The sequence below is a fragment of the Argiope bruennichi genome, chromosome X1 (genome assembly GCF_947563725.1).
Source record: "Argiope bruennichi chromosome X1, qqArgBrue1.1, whole genome shotgun sequence".
Lineage (NCBI taxonomy): Eukaryota > Metazoa > Arthropoda > Arachnida > Araneae > Araneidae > Argiope > Argiope bruennichi.
Genome location: NC_079162.1, coordinates 62138864 through 62156428, shown reverse-complemented (window position 1 = coordinate 62156428; position 17565 = coordinate 62138864).

Genomic DNA, 17565 nt, shown 5'->3' with positions numbered 1-17565 from the left:
TTCATTTGGAAGCGGTAAGTATTCTGTCTGGGGCATCTAATTGTTTATTATCAGTCCAGTTTTAAAATTGTTCACCTTCTTGTATTTTAAAAAGATTTATATACTGTTCACTTTTCAAAGAAAATCACTGAATTCATGGCGACTAGTTTCAAATTTTTAACTACTCATTTTCAAATTTCATGTTTCATATGATATACTTATTAAAAAAGGAGAAAATAAAAATTTAAAAAAAGGCAGGCATTTTAAATAAAATCACTCCGATATTCATAAAAATGGATATTTTTACCGTAACAAGTTTTGGGCAACTGCACAAAGACACTGAATTCTTCTTTCCTTTATAAATAAAGATTTAAAAAATATAATTACGCATTTTGTTTAATTACTGTAGGCGTAGGCTGAGGAAATTTATAATTATTGTGACAGCATTTTGTCAAAATAAGATGGTTCTTGCTATAGGTCATATCATTTTTGTTCATTTAAAATCTGTCATTTTTGTCGATTAAAATGCAGTTTGCTGAACTTGAAAAAAAATCTTACTATCCAAATACAGTATTTTATATGATTTGGTGTCCATTTTTTTTAATGCATAGCTGGTAAATCTGATGATTACATGATATGTGTATCCCACAAAAGCGTGAGATTATAACCTAAAGTTAGGTTTTTTCTTGGTAGTGTTAATACCCCATCTGCAAAACATAATATATATTTCCTAAATGTCTTTATTTACCTTATATGGTCGGTGCATTCATAGTGTAAATTCTTATACATATTATAACATCAACGCAATTGTAATTTCAAAGGCAAATGTATCTTTCTAAGTTGCATACATATACAAAAAAAAAAAAAAAAACATTTGTTTACTTCTGTATAATTATATTTAACTGCATTTTTTGTAGTAATATGTTTATAATTTTCAGATTTCCAAATTATACGAATATATCGTAGTGTAGAAAATCGCTTATTCACGAAATGTTTTCATTATTTTATGGCTGAAAAATATATTCAATTTAAAAACACCTATGATTACATTTTTTAGGCGACCAAAAATCTATACTCTGAAGGTAACGATTAAAAAAAGTCTTAGGCAGAATTACTCTTATAAAATTTTACAAGTTTTGCCCTTATGTTTCAAGACCTGAAATAATAAAAATTTTGCATTTGCATGGCTGCTGCAAGCAAAATGATTGCATAAAAAATTAAACTATTCAGAAGACATTTTTAAAAATTGATCAATTTATTATTATTTTAATTATTACTTTATTATCAATTTATTATTATTTAAAATTTATTCAATTGATCAATCATTTGATGAAAATTTTATAACTATACATAATTCTAAGTTAAATAACAATAATTACAAATTATTTATCAAATTATAAATTACCGTTTGAAGCTAATGATAACAAAAAAATCTTATACGTGTTTGTATCCTAAAATTAAGCAAAATTACCATGTTCTTACGAAGTGTGCAATTAAATACAGTATACTCCCGATTATCCGCGGAATTGGGTGGCACGGGGGCCGCGGATAACAAAAATCGCGGATAATCCGAAAAAAAGCTAAAAACGGGTATTGCAAAAGAGAAAACAGTCAATCAAAACAGTCAGAAAAATCGTTTTATGTACAATAAAACGTAAAATAAACAGCAAGAAATGTTTAAATAACGCTTAATATTTTAGTATATCACTCAAAACTAACCTAAAATGCATTTTGTTAATGAAAACAGAAAAGTGCTTAGTATTTACGAGAGGCGTCAAGGATACACAGAAAAATTAATACATATGTACTGTTTTAATACTGTAATGTATTATGTAATTACAAAAGCATAACTGTAAAACTGCACCTTTTTGAAACAATCAGTAAAAAAAAAAAAAAAAACTTTGTGTGGCAGGCGCGGATAACCCGCCCGCGGATAATCGGGAGTCTACTGTATATAAAAGAAATAGTACAGTTCATCCAAATTCAAAATGCATCCCTTACCAAATATAATTTTGAAACATAGATTATCATATGCTCAAAATGAACATAGGCTGTTGCGATATGTTGAAAAAAGTAAAAATATATAACTTAAGTTCTGTCGTGCATGTATGTACTATAATTAGCTTAAATATATAACTTGTAATAAGCCCAATGAATGCATCTATGTAATAAGAATTTGGATAGAAAACGCACTTATCTCACACTTATATTTTTCCCAAGAATTTCATCTTTTTAGATTTTTTTTTTTTTATGAATGTAACAGTTTTTTTGCATGTTTTATTATGAGTATATTATTTATATTTCAAAATTATGTTTGGCTTGCCATTTGTTTTCTGTGTAGATGAATAATTAAAAAGGTGCTATATTTTTTCAGATACATTTAGTGCATTTCATTAGGTGATAATTTTGTTCAGTTTTAGTGTGAAATCATTGTAGCCAGAGCTGGATGGAGCTCACTTATGCAAATTTTGCCCTTTCCACCCTTTCCCCTCCTTAATTTCCAAATTGATTTAAATTTCATTTCTATAAAATAAATTTTTAAATAGAAATATCATGTCAGGTTGCAATAATAATATATTTAATTTTGCATCCCTTCCGGATACTTGCTTTCAGTATCTTGCACACACACACATATACCAAATAAGAAAAACAATTGGATCATACCAATCTGCTCGTGTATTTGTAAAAAAAATCATGATAATAATGTTTTTTTTTTTTTAAATTCAAGCGATGTTTAATTCTAATTTTAATAATTTTATGTACACGACCCTAGCAAATTAAATGAAAGAGTAAAATGCAATTGCCCTACACACAAAATAACTAAAAAAGAAATATCCAATCCCTGTGTTTCTAAGTAGTTGCCTGTTTGATGATTCGGCCATGTCTGCAGTTAATCTTATTAATTTGTTATTCGTTGGTGTTATATTTTGCTCAAAAAGTACGTTAACAGTAACTTTGCAAGGAACAATTGCAATTTAAGTTAGAAGTAAGCATTATTAAAATATTGTTACGGAAAATTTTATCCAAAAAAACAAGGTTCGGTGCAGTGGATATACGGTGAAGCAGCTTAACAGACTCAATAAAAATAACAACGTTTTACTCTACACGAAATCGCGAACACGTAGACAACAAACCATATTCGGAGCGTACACAAGAGCAGCAGTTAGAATAAACAACAGCACATAAAATGCAAATCGGTAATAAATTACCGTAACAACAGAAAGTGCACAAAGTGAACTTGCAGGAGAAAGACTTCGCACGACTTAATAGTCATGCGAAGTCGTCTGCTTGCTAAACAGACTACTCGCTTAATGCCAACTTACTATTGGTTGACTTCTGTTCTGTCTCCCTAATTTTGTAGTTTCTGGGACAGTCAAAGAAGGTTCTAGAGAGATAGCTATAACTAGCTGCCTATTGGAATTATCGCCAAGATTCTTGCTGTTTTTGGAATTTTCGGTAATATCTCTTAAAGTCGCCGAGGTTGGGAGTCATTGATCTGGCATCCATCAGAACTACCCGAAAACTTATTGTGCTGGGAAGCAATATTATGAATTCGTAACAATACGAAATAATTTTCATTAAGTTTCTTCTGGCTTTTATACAGCTATTTTGCCTAAAACTTTTTAACAGTAGAATATAAGGATCTAAATTATTAATTTCAATGGCTACAAAACATTCAGTAACATTTACATTACATTCGATTTCTGTAACAGCTTTTAGATCAAATACGAATACATATTCAGAGCACTGCTTTCTGTTGTGTTTCCCAATCCATTTCTTAGTTTTATAGTACTTGAAACTTTCAGCTTACGAAAAGTTTAAAAACGCTTAATAATTCAATTACATTTGGCTGCCGTAATCAAATTATTATCCTTAATATCATGGCAACACCAACTGGTTACCGAAGGTGACTGTTCTGTAATATGTAAATAATGTTAATTCAGAAGGGTTTTATATGTTATTATTGTTTATATTTAATTGCAGTTTTAATCTTTGCCTTCACCGCCTGATGTTTCGGGACAAATAGTAATAATAAATAAAGATTACATTTTAATAAAAACAGAAGACATTTTGCTTTAGGCGCCATTTTATATAGGTAGGCTAAGCCCATTTAGCCCATTGACTCTACTGTTTTCTCTACTTTTTAATTACATGACATCTGTTTTGGAAATATGTTGTATTGTTTCAAGTAAAGTGTCATTTTTCTATCGCATTACAACATGAACAATTGACTTAATTTTAATTTACAAGTTATCATAATTCGATGCATGAAAGAAATTCGGAAATATATTTAAAGTTTAAACTGCGAATATGCAAAAACAGTTGTGTAGCAACGGGAGGGGAGGAATATAAATACCCCAGGACGCGATAGAGACAAAATATTAATACATTTAAGCTAAATACAAGGGTAGGTTTTTTTTTTTTCCGCTTGAGTTTTGACAAGCCATTTAAAAAGGACGAGCAAAATCAATTTATTAACAAATGGTTGCGATATAATCACCCAGAAGATTCAAACATCACATCCATGGACCATGTTTCCAATTCTTTTCGAAGAACTTTGCTACCAATGATGGGTGATGGGCCTTAATGCCCCTTTGAAGCTTCCCATTTGTCTTTGGTCTCCAATATTGCTCTTGAATTTAGGGAAGAGGTGAAAATCACTTGATTCTAAGTTGCGTTCTCGAAGAAGAGAGGCAAGGATGCAAGTCCGTCTCAACACAAGATCTTGCTCAAAGACTTGATCAAGTGATTCAAAAAAAAAAAAAAAAAAAAAAAAAAACCGAAAAATGCTGAATTGCCCAGGCAACGAGTTGGATGACCAAGCCGAAATTTCAACTTTGGAGCATAGGTGGAGACACTGCCCTCCTCTCAAATAGGGGTTGCTCCCTCTGCACCGTGAAATTGAAAATTTTGTCGGTAAAAATCTCTATCATTTCGTAAGGAAAAGTAGAGAGCTGTATATCAAAGAACCTAATATAGAAAACACTCGGAATATGCGAATTTTCCCGAAATTTGATAACCCGGTCACAGGCGCTGGTAGCAAGGGGGGATTGCCCCCGTCTTCGAGAGATTGAGAGATCCGTCGGCAAAATTCTTCATTATTTTAGGATGGTTGTACAGAGCTTCGTATTATCGAACATGATTATTTAAAAACCATCTTAAATTTAATATATTGTAAACTGTTGAAATATCCAAGTAACGGTTTGACTATATTCGGTAAAATAATCGATAGGGTGCGAGGTCAACAAGATGCCGTATTTTGTAAACAATTTTTTTATAGACCTAATCGAAGATGTTAAGTCTGCAGAATTTCAAACATTTTATTGAAATGCCGCTCAACAAGCTTATAATTTGCAATAGTTTTGGCAATAAATCCGACAAGATGAATAAGATATCGCATTCTGCGGACAATTTTTGGACGGCCTACTATGAAATGAATTTCAAACACTAAATCCACAGATTTTCAGACATCTGATTCAAATGTCTTTCATCAAGCTTTTAATTTGCACTACATTTGGCAATATAACCGACAAGGCGACATGTGAATAAGACATCGCATTTTGCCAAAAGTTTTTAATCGACTGACTAAGAATTTAATGCAATGGATGTCGACGACGTTAAACCCTCAAATTTTCAATCATCTGATTTAAATGTTTTTCATTCAGCTTATAATTTGTGTTATATTTAGCAGAATTATCGATAAACAGATAAGTGAAAAAGACGTCGCCTTTTTACTGACTAATTTTTGTTTTTCAATTAAGACATTATCATAGGTTATGGAGAAAAAAATATATTTTCATCGATTACTTGCCAGTGGAATTATTAGGGAAATTAAAGCTTTTATATTATACATGAATAGGGCGATAGAGCTGTTTTCCCTAGCTCATCATTCTAATTCAAGTTCTAAAATTAATCGTCTTATTCATCTAATTGTTACTTCCTCGATAACGAATTGGTAAATTTATTTCACTATGAGAATTGTCCGACTAAAATCTAGTTAATGGTTAAACTAAATTTAAGAACGCACTCTTTTCTTTTGACACTCTTGTGCATATGCATGCTAAGTTACTTAGCTGTAGCCAAATTGTGACAATTCATTATAAATCCCTGAAAAAGTAAATTCTGTAATTGTAAATTAAATTAATTTAATGATAAAATATCTGCTTTTTTTCAATGTAATTTATCAGGCTGTAATTATTACACTAAAGAAATATTACCGACTGCAATTGAAGACAAACTATAAATATATGCTATATGGTAAATTTTTAGCTACACTAAAACAGCTTATCCAAGTATGCACTAAACTTGTTTAATAAAGTAATATCTAAAATTTTCAGATTCTATATTTAGTATTAATAACTATGCAATCGGCGATTTTTTTTTCTTCTTCAATTTTTCTTTGAATGACTCTTTTACAATAAAAACTACATAATGGGAAAGTGCTTCTAAATTTTGAATAAACTTTGGATAAATGTGTTTTAATAAAAGGATGATTCAAATATTTATTTATAGAATATTTATATATAGAACATTATAATAAAAATTAAGGTTAAAAAAAAGCGCGATTTGGGGGAATTATTAGCTTGCAGTAGTTCTGAGGGGGAAAAAAAGTACTTAATGATATGAACATGTGCCTTAAAACGAAGATAAAATAGTTTAAATTCAAGATCTAATTGATTTTTGAATAAAATGCATTATTTTTTAAATCTAAATATAAGCACATAAACAAGTACATAGAGAATTTAATGTTTAAATACTACATTTTTCATATGTGCATTTCCGTACTCTTCTAAGAATTACATTGAAGAATAAATTTGTACATATATTTAAAAAAATTTTTTTTCTGCAGCCTTCCCTTAAAAGAAGAAGGGGGGGGGGGAATCGTGTATTTTCCGTTTCTATATTATTAGCACCCGAACAACAGTAAATTTTTATTCGTGCAACGGAGTTTATTTGCCTCAGACTAAAAACATATCTGAATTGCTGCTCATTTTTGCAATTCTTATTTAAAAAATCTTTCAGATAGGTTAAAAAGAAATCTGAAAGATTTCTTTTTAACTATGTTAAAAAAATAGCTAAAATATTGGCGAAATTTTTGAATATTTTTTAAAAATTAATTATTCTGAATTTCTAAAAGTTTCTTTTATAAAATTGTTTGATTTAGTTTCTACATTCATTTTATATAGCCTGATCCACTATAAAAGCATACATTCGTCCATTTAACATGACATGCTATCCAGGCGTAATCGATGCAAAGTTGAATGCACTCTTTGTTAAGAATGTTTTGACACTGTTTTTGCTATATATATATATATATAAACCCGTGAAACATACCGAATTAGTACAACAAAATCAAATAGCTCCTTTCTTAAAAGTCGATGTGACGAAAAGGAAAAAACCGGTGGGAAATTATTTCATCAAAAGTTGCTCTCTGGAAGACGATGGTAGCTTTAATATTCTTCAAGATAACGCTATCAAAGATAAATGTTCTCTTCTTTTTTTTCTGAATTTGAAGGAGTTTATAAGAATAAACATATGATTTTTTTTTCGTGCTTTCTCTCGTGTTGACAGTATCTTATGCTTTAATTATTTCTGTAAAATTATATATTGTAGAAGTATTGTTCACTTTCAAGAAACTGAATTAATAAAAAACGTTTTATGAGTTTTTTATTTTATTAAGTATTATTTTGAATATGTTATCATTATCCAATATTAGGCATTATAAATACCTGCAACCATATTCAATTTATTCATTTTTGTTTAATTGAAATATTTTATACGTTATTTAATAAAAAAAGATCCAGAAGGTGAAGAATTTTGTTAAATTCAAAATAGTTAATTTGTACTAAAATCGAGAATTAAATATAGCTATATTTTTTTCTACGGCTAGATCTCAGTTCAATTAAATCTCAAGAGTCTCATAAAATAGACGGAAATACTGATAATCTTTTATTGGTTAGTGAAAGAAATTGATAACCTTTTTTTGATAGATATCCAATCAAATTTTTAATAATAAGAGAAAAATAAAGATCAGTATCTGAATAAAAAAGAAATTTAAGAGGATGAAGAATTTTACTGAGCTAATTAATGCTTGATTGTTTTTTTTATTAAATTTAAAATTAATTATGAGTTATTGTGAATCTAAATCAGAAATTGCGCTTGCCTTCCAATAGGATTTGTTTTGACCTCCCGTCGGTAAACTTCTGCCACCGCCTTTGATTCTGATATAGTATAGTTATGCATAGTTTACCATTAGGTTACATGCTACACGTATTCTAGTGGCAAAATTCGGATTGGGCTATTTACTCGTAAATAGTATGAGATGCGGATAAGTGCCAGTTACAAAGTTGTAGAGCGTCATTAGATTAGAAAGAAAATATATTTTGTGCATATTTATGCTAAGAGCGTCTGAAAACGTGCATTTATTTGGTCGTTATTTTTTAACGACCGACGTCCCGAAATAATGGAGCACTTTCTTATTAATCATTCTTGCTGAAAATACTTTCTATCAACTACAGTAGACAAAATTCTTCAGTTGAAACAAAGATATGATCTTTACACAATCTCCCCAAAATCAAAAATCACAATTAAGCAAGTGCGCGTTTCATACGCTCTCTTCATATTATTTGTTAGAGTAAGCTTTCTTTTCGTACGAAGTCTTTGATGGTCTACAATTTTGTAACTAACTTTTCACCGATTTTGAGATAAAATGCGAACTCCGAATATTACCGTTAGGCATGATTGTAAGTGGTCTCATCATGTATGTACTTTAACTATAACTAGACACCACTTATATGATTTAGCCTCTCGCCATTCTGAAAGATGGAAGGTTAGGGGGTCAGGATTTCAATGAACATTCAATATACAAAAAGGATATGAAATTCACAACTTTTATTGTAATTCCCAGATGGCGCATTACAAAGCAATATTTTAAACACCATGCACTCTTCACTGAAGTTGTGCCTCTGGAAATTCTGGCCTCTTTATCTTTTCTTAGTAAAATTCAATAAAGTAATTTTTTTCTGAAAAAAAAAATGCGGTTTTAAAAAAGTTAAATCGGCGATGTGCAGTGAGTTGTTGGAGTTCTCGAACTCAAGGGTGTTTGATCTCCAGACATAGCTATTGCCGGAGGAAAAGCAGCACTATAAATACAATTACTTAATAGATCTGGAAATTTTAAAGTAAATCACTAATACATAATGAAATTTAATTTAAATGCTCAATCATTAATAAAATCAAAGGGGAAGGCAGAGAGTAACTTAGATTGATTTGATCAAAATAGCATTAAGTATTTAAAACTGCCAATTTGGTGTGGAATTAAGTTCGGTAAGAGTTAATCCTGATAAATCTTCTCTTGTCCTTAGAGTGTTTGCTATCATAGTTTCAATTTTCTTATGAGTTTCGTCATCATGAATGTTTAGTTTAAATACTCTTCTGGAGGGTTTTTTTTTATGTGATATTCATTAATAAAGTCAGTTGGAGATCTTTATGGATATTAATAATCCGAACAAATCATGACATGTTACTAATTTGGCGTGCTGTTTATTTTGTATTATTTCCAAGTTTTTTAATGTGTGTTTGTATTGTATTTGTTCAAATGAAGAATGCATAAATGGGGCGCGGTTGAAGCGCTTTATGAATAAACAATTTATTTCTTCCTGATAATTTGGATTCAGAATGGACGTGTGGATAAAATCTGGATTTGGCATCTTAGAAATTACGTTTGGTTTTTTAAAAAGTGACTCTGTCTAGAGTATGCCAAGATAGGATGTTTCATTATTCTATGAAATATTTTTTCTGAATAATACAAAACTCTTAACTAACTCACATTATCCTTACTTATTTAATTTCAAATTTACATTAAAACACACGCACATAAGAATAGATAATTGTAGAATGTACTAATTTTTTATAATCCTTGAATGTTTTTACTCTGCCTTTATTATAATGAAATGGACAATATACAAAAATATTTTTTACAATTATTATTACAATATTTAGTTAGATATTCAACCATTTTTTTCCTGTTTAATTTAAAAATGCCATTGAAAAAAAAATATGGAAATTTTTGCTATCTCATTAACATTCGCTAGCATATTAATCATGTGTTTCTCTTATTATTTTCACAAAATTCTTCTATAAAAGGCACTCACTTTTTAAAGAATTAATATGCGGTTAAAATTTAATTTTCTATTATTTATGTTTTCTTTAATAATATAATCAAACGGGATTTTAATTTCGCTTAGAGAAGATACTGTTGTCATATTCAATATTTTCTTTTCATGAAAACTTGTTAATTCGTATTCATTTAATATACTAGAAGTAAAAACATAGTATCGTCTTTGTGGATATAAATTTTGAAATGATGAAATTCAGTTGTAGTTTAATATTTGATACAGCAAAGCAAGAATTGCATTAAGTATTATTGTGCAGGGTCAGCAATAGCAATTTACTGATTATTTCAAGTCAAAATATTTTTCGAAGGTGTAAAATATATTTTATCAGCTTGCTACCAGATAATGTTACTTACAAATTTTATTTTCACTATCATATTTTATATTAACAAGGTGATCCAAAATTAAACAGAAGGTATTTAGGAATCTCTTGTGCAAAAACTGTAGGATGCATTACTACCATATTTTGTAAACATACTCTCAAAGAGAATGCGTATCAATTTCTGAAAGCAAAGAAAAAAATATTTTTGAAAAAAATATTGAGTAAAAACAGCGATACTATGAGAATAAATTGTCTACTTTTGAAAAAGCACCTGAAACAACTTTTCTTGCATGAGAAAACGAGGTTATTAATCTATCCAAGCATTACTCTATCAAAAGCATTTGCAATTACTTATTCAACAACTACAATTTCTCTCTGCATTCTATTTGGTTTACGCTCCTATGCAGGTTTCACTGGTGAAACTTCAATCTCTTCAAAATGTAGATAAGAGGATCTCGGAGCAATCTTTTTGTATGTGAAAATCTCTTGAGCATGACAGAAGCATTGTTCTTTCTTTGTTAAAAGAATTGGATGTGAAATGCTGGATCTAAAGTTAGTCACATAGTGTCATAGTAATTAAATTGTAATTGAATGAATCATTTCTTCCAATAATCGAAGTATAGAAGAATTCCAAATATTTTCAATTTTATGCAGATTACAAATACTACTGCGTCATTATAATCCAAACTATGGACTTTTTCTGGTATCGAAACTGCATTGCTACTCAGAGTACATTACGTTGTACCTTGTGCAAAATTTGGTTATGATCCAGCAAGTAGTTCTTACGCAGGACGTATTTAAACACCTCCTGTTTATTTTAGATAATCCTGCACTTGAAACAGTATCCATATTCTATAACATCAAACAGATGTAACTAATTCCATTAATAGTTAGATTTAATTTTAACAATAACAGATTTAGAATTATTTGATATAATTAAGCTTTTCATTTTTTCACTTTTCAAATTGCTGTCCCAAACATAATTTTTATTAACAGTATTGCTTGCCTTTAATTTTATTAATTAAAATTTATTAATATGTCCTTAGAAACATAAAACCATTTTCATAGGAAAAACCTAAATTAACTTGTCCCTAAGTGAATTGTCTTAAAATCCCAAGTTAATTTGTTTTAAATTATACTATAAAGATACCATGAATTTTTCTAGAAATGACTCCATCAAATTGAAAAAAAAAAAAAAAACTGCAATTAGTTAACAATTTTATGCATATTCTAAACCTATTTAAATAAAAAACAAATGAAAGTAAAGATATTCAAGAAACAAAACAATATAGTTTTCTAGAATTGTGTTTATAAAATCAAAATCACAAAATGTAAAGTAGGCATTTCAGAGATGAATCTTATGGCATTAAATACATTATTTTCATACATCATCATGAAATAATTTTCACTGTAAACAATACGAGACAAAAAAAAAAAAAAAAAAAAAACTGTAAAGACATTTTTTTCACTCAAAATGAAACATTCATCAACAAAGCAAACAATGAAACAACCAAACGGGGAAAAAAAAAACCACTTCCAAATTAAAAATGAGAGAAAAAACAAATGAAATGAAAAACAAAACACTATACAACTCTAACTTCTTACAGTTCTGACACAAGCAGCATATTTTTACACATTTTAGAATTAAATTGTCAATTATTCTAAATTTGCTGACAAATTTCTAAAATTCTTACTACACATAAAGGTGTACAGTGCATAATTTTACAATACATCAAAAATTAAATCTCATTAGAGAATTTTTTTTTCTTTTCTTCTCGAGTGACAGAAAAAGGTGAATATAGAATGTGCTTCGAATATGTGATAATTTTAAATTTCTATGTAAAGGACTGGAATAAAGTGTACGTTGGAAAATTGCGGTTTTTTTTTAACTTTTTTTTACAACACATATTTTCAACAAACACATAAAATGGAAGAAGTCACATATTCAAAATATTAAAATTTCAAACATACTTGAAACTGAAAATTAATAATATACAAAAATCATCCAATTTCAGAAAACAATCATACACAACAATTTTTACTAAACAAAATAAAATAAGATAAATATTTTTTTTTAAATATCTTAAATTATCAATGTTCGAGAAAAATTGAAATGAACCTTTCAGCTTTCTTTTCAATAATAGTCACAGTCAGATGAAATCGGCAATATTAGATGAAATGTTATTTTCAAACATACTTGGTGAAACAATAGTTTCTTGAAGGAAAGTATCAAAAATAGCATAAGAAAAGCTTAATTAATTTTTAAATCATTAACTATTAGAATATATGCAAGCTGTTTTTTCTTCAATTCGAAAATAAAGCCACTAAATTTTTAATCAGTTTGCAATTATAAAACTTATGTTAAGATATTGGCAACTTCCAAATATTCAATAAAAAAATGTCACATTTTAAATCTACAAACAACAATTTTACTGTCAGACAAATATTTTCAGTCCTTCACTAGCCGTCATAATGGAGCACTTATAAAAAAAATTCAATTCTTACAAAAGGACATTTCATAAAGTAAGTACCATCAGCCTATATAAAAAAATTTATTTTAATTCATTAAAAAAAACTCGATAAGCAGTAACAGAAGCTACATTTTCTTTATGCAGCCAGAAATTGCAAAAATCTTCATCACAAAGTATCGATTTCTGTACTTCTTCATTAGATAAAGATGAATTTATTCTTTTTTCTAGGTGCCGAAGTTACTTTCAAAATGTTTGTACAGAAGATACTTCTTTAGATGTGGAAATTGATAAAAGTCATTAGGCACAAAAATCTTAGGTATATCGAGGATGATACATTGGTCCCCAACAAAAGAGATGAATTCCAAGGATACTGAAATCTTTCTGACTTCTCTGATCTTAATATTATTCATCACAGACATAATAAATATAATGAGTTCCACCAAATTACACAAGTCTCGCATTCAAAAAATTTCAGATTTAGTACGAATGGTATGCATGTGTATCTAACTTCATAAAAACACTAAACAGCAGACGAGCTGATAACATATAATTTCTGGCAAATTGCTGTATAACACGCGAATGGAGTCTGATAATGGTTAGTGAAAATGGTACTTACTTTCCGAATACCCCACAAATTTAATCAGGAATTCGGTTAAATATTTTTTATAGTTATCGGTAGTTAATACGAAAATTTTGGAACTCATTAATGACAAACTTTTGGCATTAAAAAAATATTTTCACAAAAAATCATACAGAAACTACTATAAGATTTTTTTCAGACAATATTAATCAGAAAAAAAGTGCAGCATGGGTATGATGAATTATTTAATCCTAAAGTTAATTATTTATTAAAAAAGCATTTATCAAGTATTTTGATCTTATCTGATGATTCGCTATAAGCAAAAAAGAGTCCAATTATTTAAAAATTTGGAATTTCACTAGAGATCAAAGTATCTCTTCTAGCTAAAAAGAGATGAAAAGAGTCAAAAAAGAGTCATTCAGAAATTTTATAATTTTTAAAAACTAACTACATTAAAAATATTTCGATGAAATTTCGCACACATTTATAAAATTAAATTGAAAAAAAAGAAGAAAGAAAGAAAAAGGAACGAATATCTTCAGTAATATATTAAATTGGAAAATGGCATAGTTTTACTATTGACTAATAGTTTATTTACAAGTTACATGAATTTACAGTCGCAATTTAAATTATCACAACCAACAAATCCTAAAAATATAAAGAAGAAAAAAAATTAATAAATAAAAAAATAACTTTTATGACTAGACTGTACAGACGTAGAAAAGATAAAATACTAATTAGTTATCTATTATTGCTCTATTTTGCATTATAGACAATTGATATTTGATTTTTTAGCATGTAGTTGCGTTTATTTATTCGAAAAAAAAAAAAAAAAGAAAAAAAAAAAAAAAAAAGGCAAACATTTCACTACTTGGATAATCAAGAGGATAATAATAATAATAAAAAATATCTTTTGGTAAGGAAGTTTTAACAACGATATAAAATTATGAACACGTTTTAAAGATTATATATATATATATGTTAAGGAACTTGATTAAATAATAATGATTTAGGAGTTTATGCTATATAGCTTCTTTCAACATGGAAATTCCAAGTGGATGTCTTAAAAATACAATACAAAACATAAATAAAGAATGATTTCCATACAAACTAAACTTGTTACATCAAATTACAGCAACATATAGCAATAACAGAACGTAATATATGAATGATCGAAAATGGCACAACAAATCCTAGTCAAAATATATAAAAATCACATGCGTCACATACAACTAGTATAAGACAAGAAATATTTCACAAAATAGTATAATGATGGAAAACGGTGTCAAATGAAAATTTGAATTCATTACATTTCTTCTTTTGTGTACATTATTACTCTTTCAGAATAATCATGAACAAAAATTGTCTAACATTGCGCAAATATTCATTTTTGCTCAAACACTAACAATTCCAAGAAAAATGTTAAATAAAAATAAAAATTATAATTCACATAGAACTATAAAAAAAATTAGTGAAAAATTCATGGAAAAGATAAATAATTTAGATAAAATAATATAATGTTTGGAGAAATGATGTTAAATCGTAAACTATAATAATCAATACAATTCATTTACCTATTAAAAGTTTTTTAAGTCTCATTATTTCAAACCTTATAGTTAATTTAATTGCCATTACTTTTGCATATCATAAGACTGTCATTATCGAAGTAATTTTAATATTTTGAGACAAATAAAAAAAAAATTTTATAAAAAAAAAGGTATATCTATTGAACCAATTTAAAATTCCCATACTGCTAAACATTTTTCAAATGCTAAAAAAGCACTGATTAAAAGAAAAAAAAATTTTTTTCTAAAAAAATAAAATACAAATAAAGTAGATAAAGAGCACAAAATTTCTAAATAAAGTAGAAAATATTGCAAGTATATAAATGAAGAAAAATCCACCAAATATGTAAGTAAATTACATATTTACATAACACTGATATAGAAAAACAAAACAAATATTATGATAGTTGTCAATAAATAGCAAAGAAAACAACATACAATTACATTGAACACTATTCAATCTCATAACTTTCAAATAAGCAAACGGTCGATTGTCCATAGTTACATGAATCGATGTTAACCCACAAATCATACCGTAAAACACACAACGAATATCTAATAAAAACAGTAGCAAATAGTTATCCGAGAACCAAGTAAAAACTTATGTAAGGTCTATTTTTAGTTATAAAAATTTTTTATAATATTATTCAATACCAATTATATGGCAAGAATCACTTAAGTTTTTGGATGCTTTGTTCTAAATTAGAAGAGCAAAATTCCCGATAAGAGTTTAGACCCTACTAAACTTGATAAAGTCCACAATAGCTTTTAAAAATGCATAACTATTATTAAAAGTTGGAAAAAGCGATTTCTAATTTTCTATTAAAAGTAAAAACACCGCTGTAAGCAAAAACAAATAAAAAAACGATGTAAGCAAAAACAAAAAAAAAAAAAAAAAAAAAAAAAAAAACGATGTAAGCAAAAATAAACAAAACGATGTAAGCAAAAACAAAATGCAAAGCTCACTTACAAAGCAAACAAATAAACATTTATCACCATAAAAAATAAATAAAGCCAAAATTTATAAAATTAATGATGAATATGCTATAAACATCTTAATCATATGGTTAGGATGATTTAATTTTATAACTAAGCCTCACATATATATTTAATTCAAAAAATATATGTAATAAATGATAATAAGGTTGATACATATCTTGTAAATATAAATATAGAATAGTATATTATGCAAGTAAAACATTTTAATTACAGTAAAAAATAAATAAAATAAAAATAAAAACGATTTTTATCAGTAGATTTATAGTTTTGATGGGGCATGTATTCATTCAGAAAAATATTATTTTCTAACTGCCATAGTATTTCATAGTAGAAAAATGTTAATTGCAATGGCTACAAAAATTCATAAGTAACTGAAACTATGAGGTACTATGCAAAAAATTATGAAAATTCAGAGTAAAGGAGATATTTATAGCTGCTTATACACATACATTACCTACAAACATTTCATTTCAGTGTTATGTATTTACAAGAAAGCAAAAGATCCCATAATATGAAACAATACATGACTGCTTGATATTATGGAGGGCTCTGGGTTTCAAATAAATACATATTACCTTAAAAAACATTTTTTTTATAGATAGTGTTATATAATTTTAAAGTTAACAAATAGCAGATGCCCTTTATTGCATGCACTAGAGTTAAAATAAAGTGCTACCGTCAAAATATTTTTAAACTTAATTTAAGATATTCAACCAAGCATTTAATTTAGTTAAAAATAACAGTGTTAATTAGAAAATTCAATTACTCAAAAGAATATTATAGAAAAAAAAAATGAGAACATTCCTTAACATACAAAAGAAAAAAGCCATAATCTCTTAATTATCCTATATTATAAATAAAAACGACAAAAGCACTGGTTGATTTCCATAATTTTTTTTTTCTTCACTTCGATGTTACAGATTTTCAAAATACTTCTAAGCCAATTTTGCAAAGAAAAGAGAAATATACTGTCTAAAATAGTAAATGGTAGTTGCACTGCTGCTGAGCTGACTCTCAAACATACATATTTATATGTAATGAACATGACGCAAATCAGTTTTACATTTTGAGAACATGTTGATTCTAACAAAGGCCATCCAAATGATAACCGGCTAAAACCAGTACCATATAACCAAGCTCTAGTTTATTTAGAATATTAAATACCAAAAAACATGGTAATCTGTAGTAAGAAGGTAAGAACCTTTTGAGCATCATTCTCCTTAATTTGTACTAGAATAGGCATACGACATTAAAATCAAATATCTTTCAAAATAATAAACATTTAAATATTAAGACCAAAAGTGACATAATTAAAGTTTGGTAAAAATTTTCCAAATGAAATGTTTAAATGTTAGTACAGATGAAATTTCCTCGTTCACATTTAATCAAATATCACGAATATATTCGCATCATTTCTGAAAGAACGCCATTTTGAAAATTATAGTTCTCAGTAATTTAAGATAAGAAAAAAAAT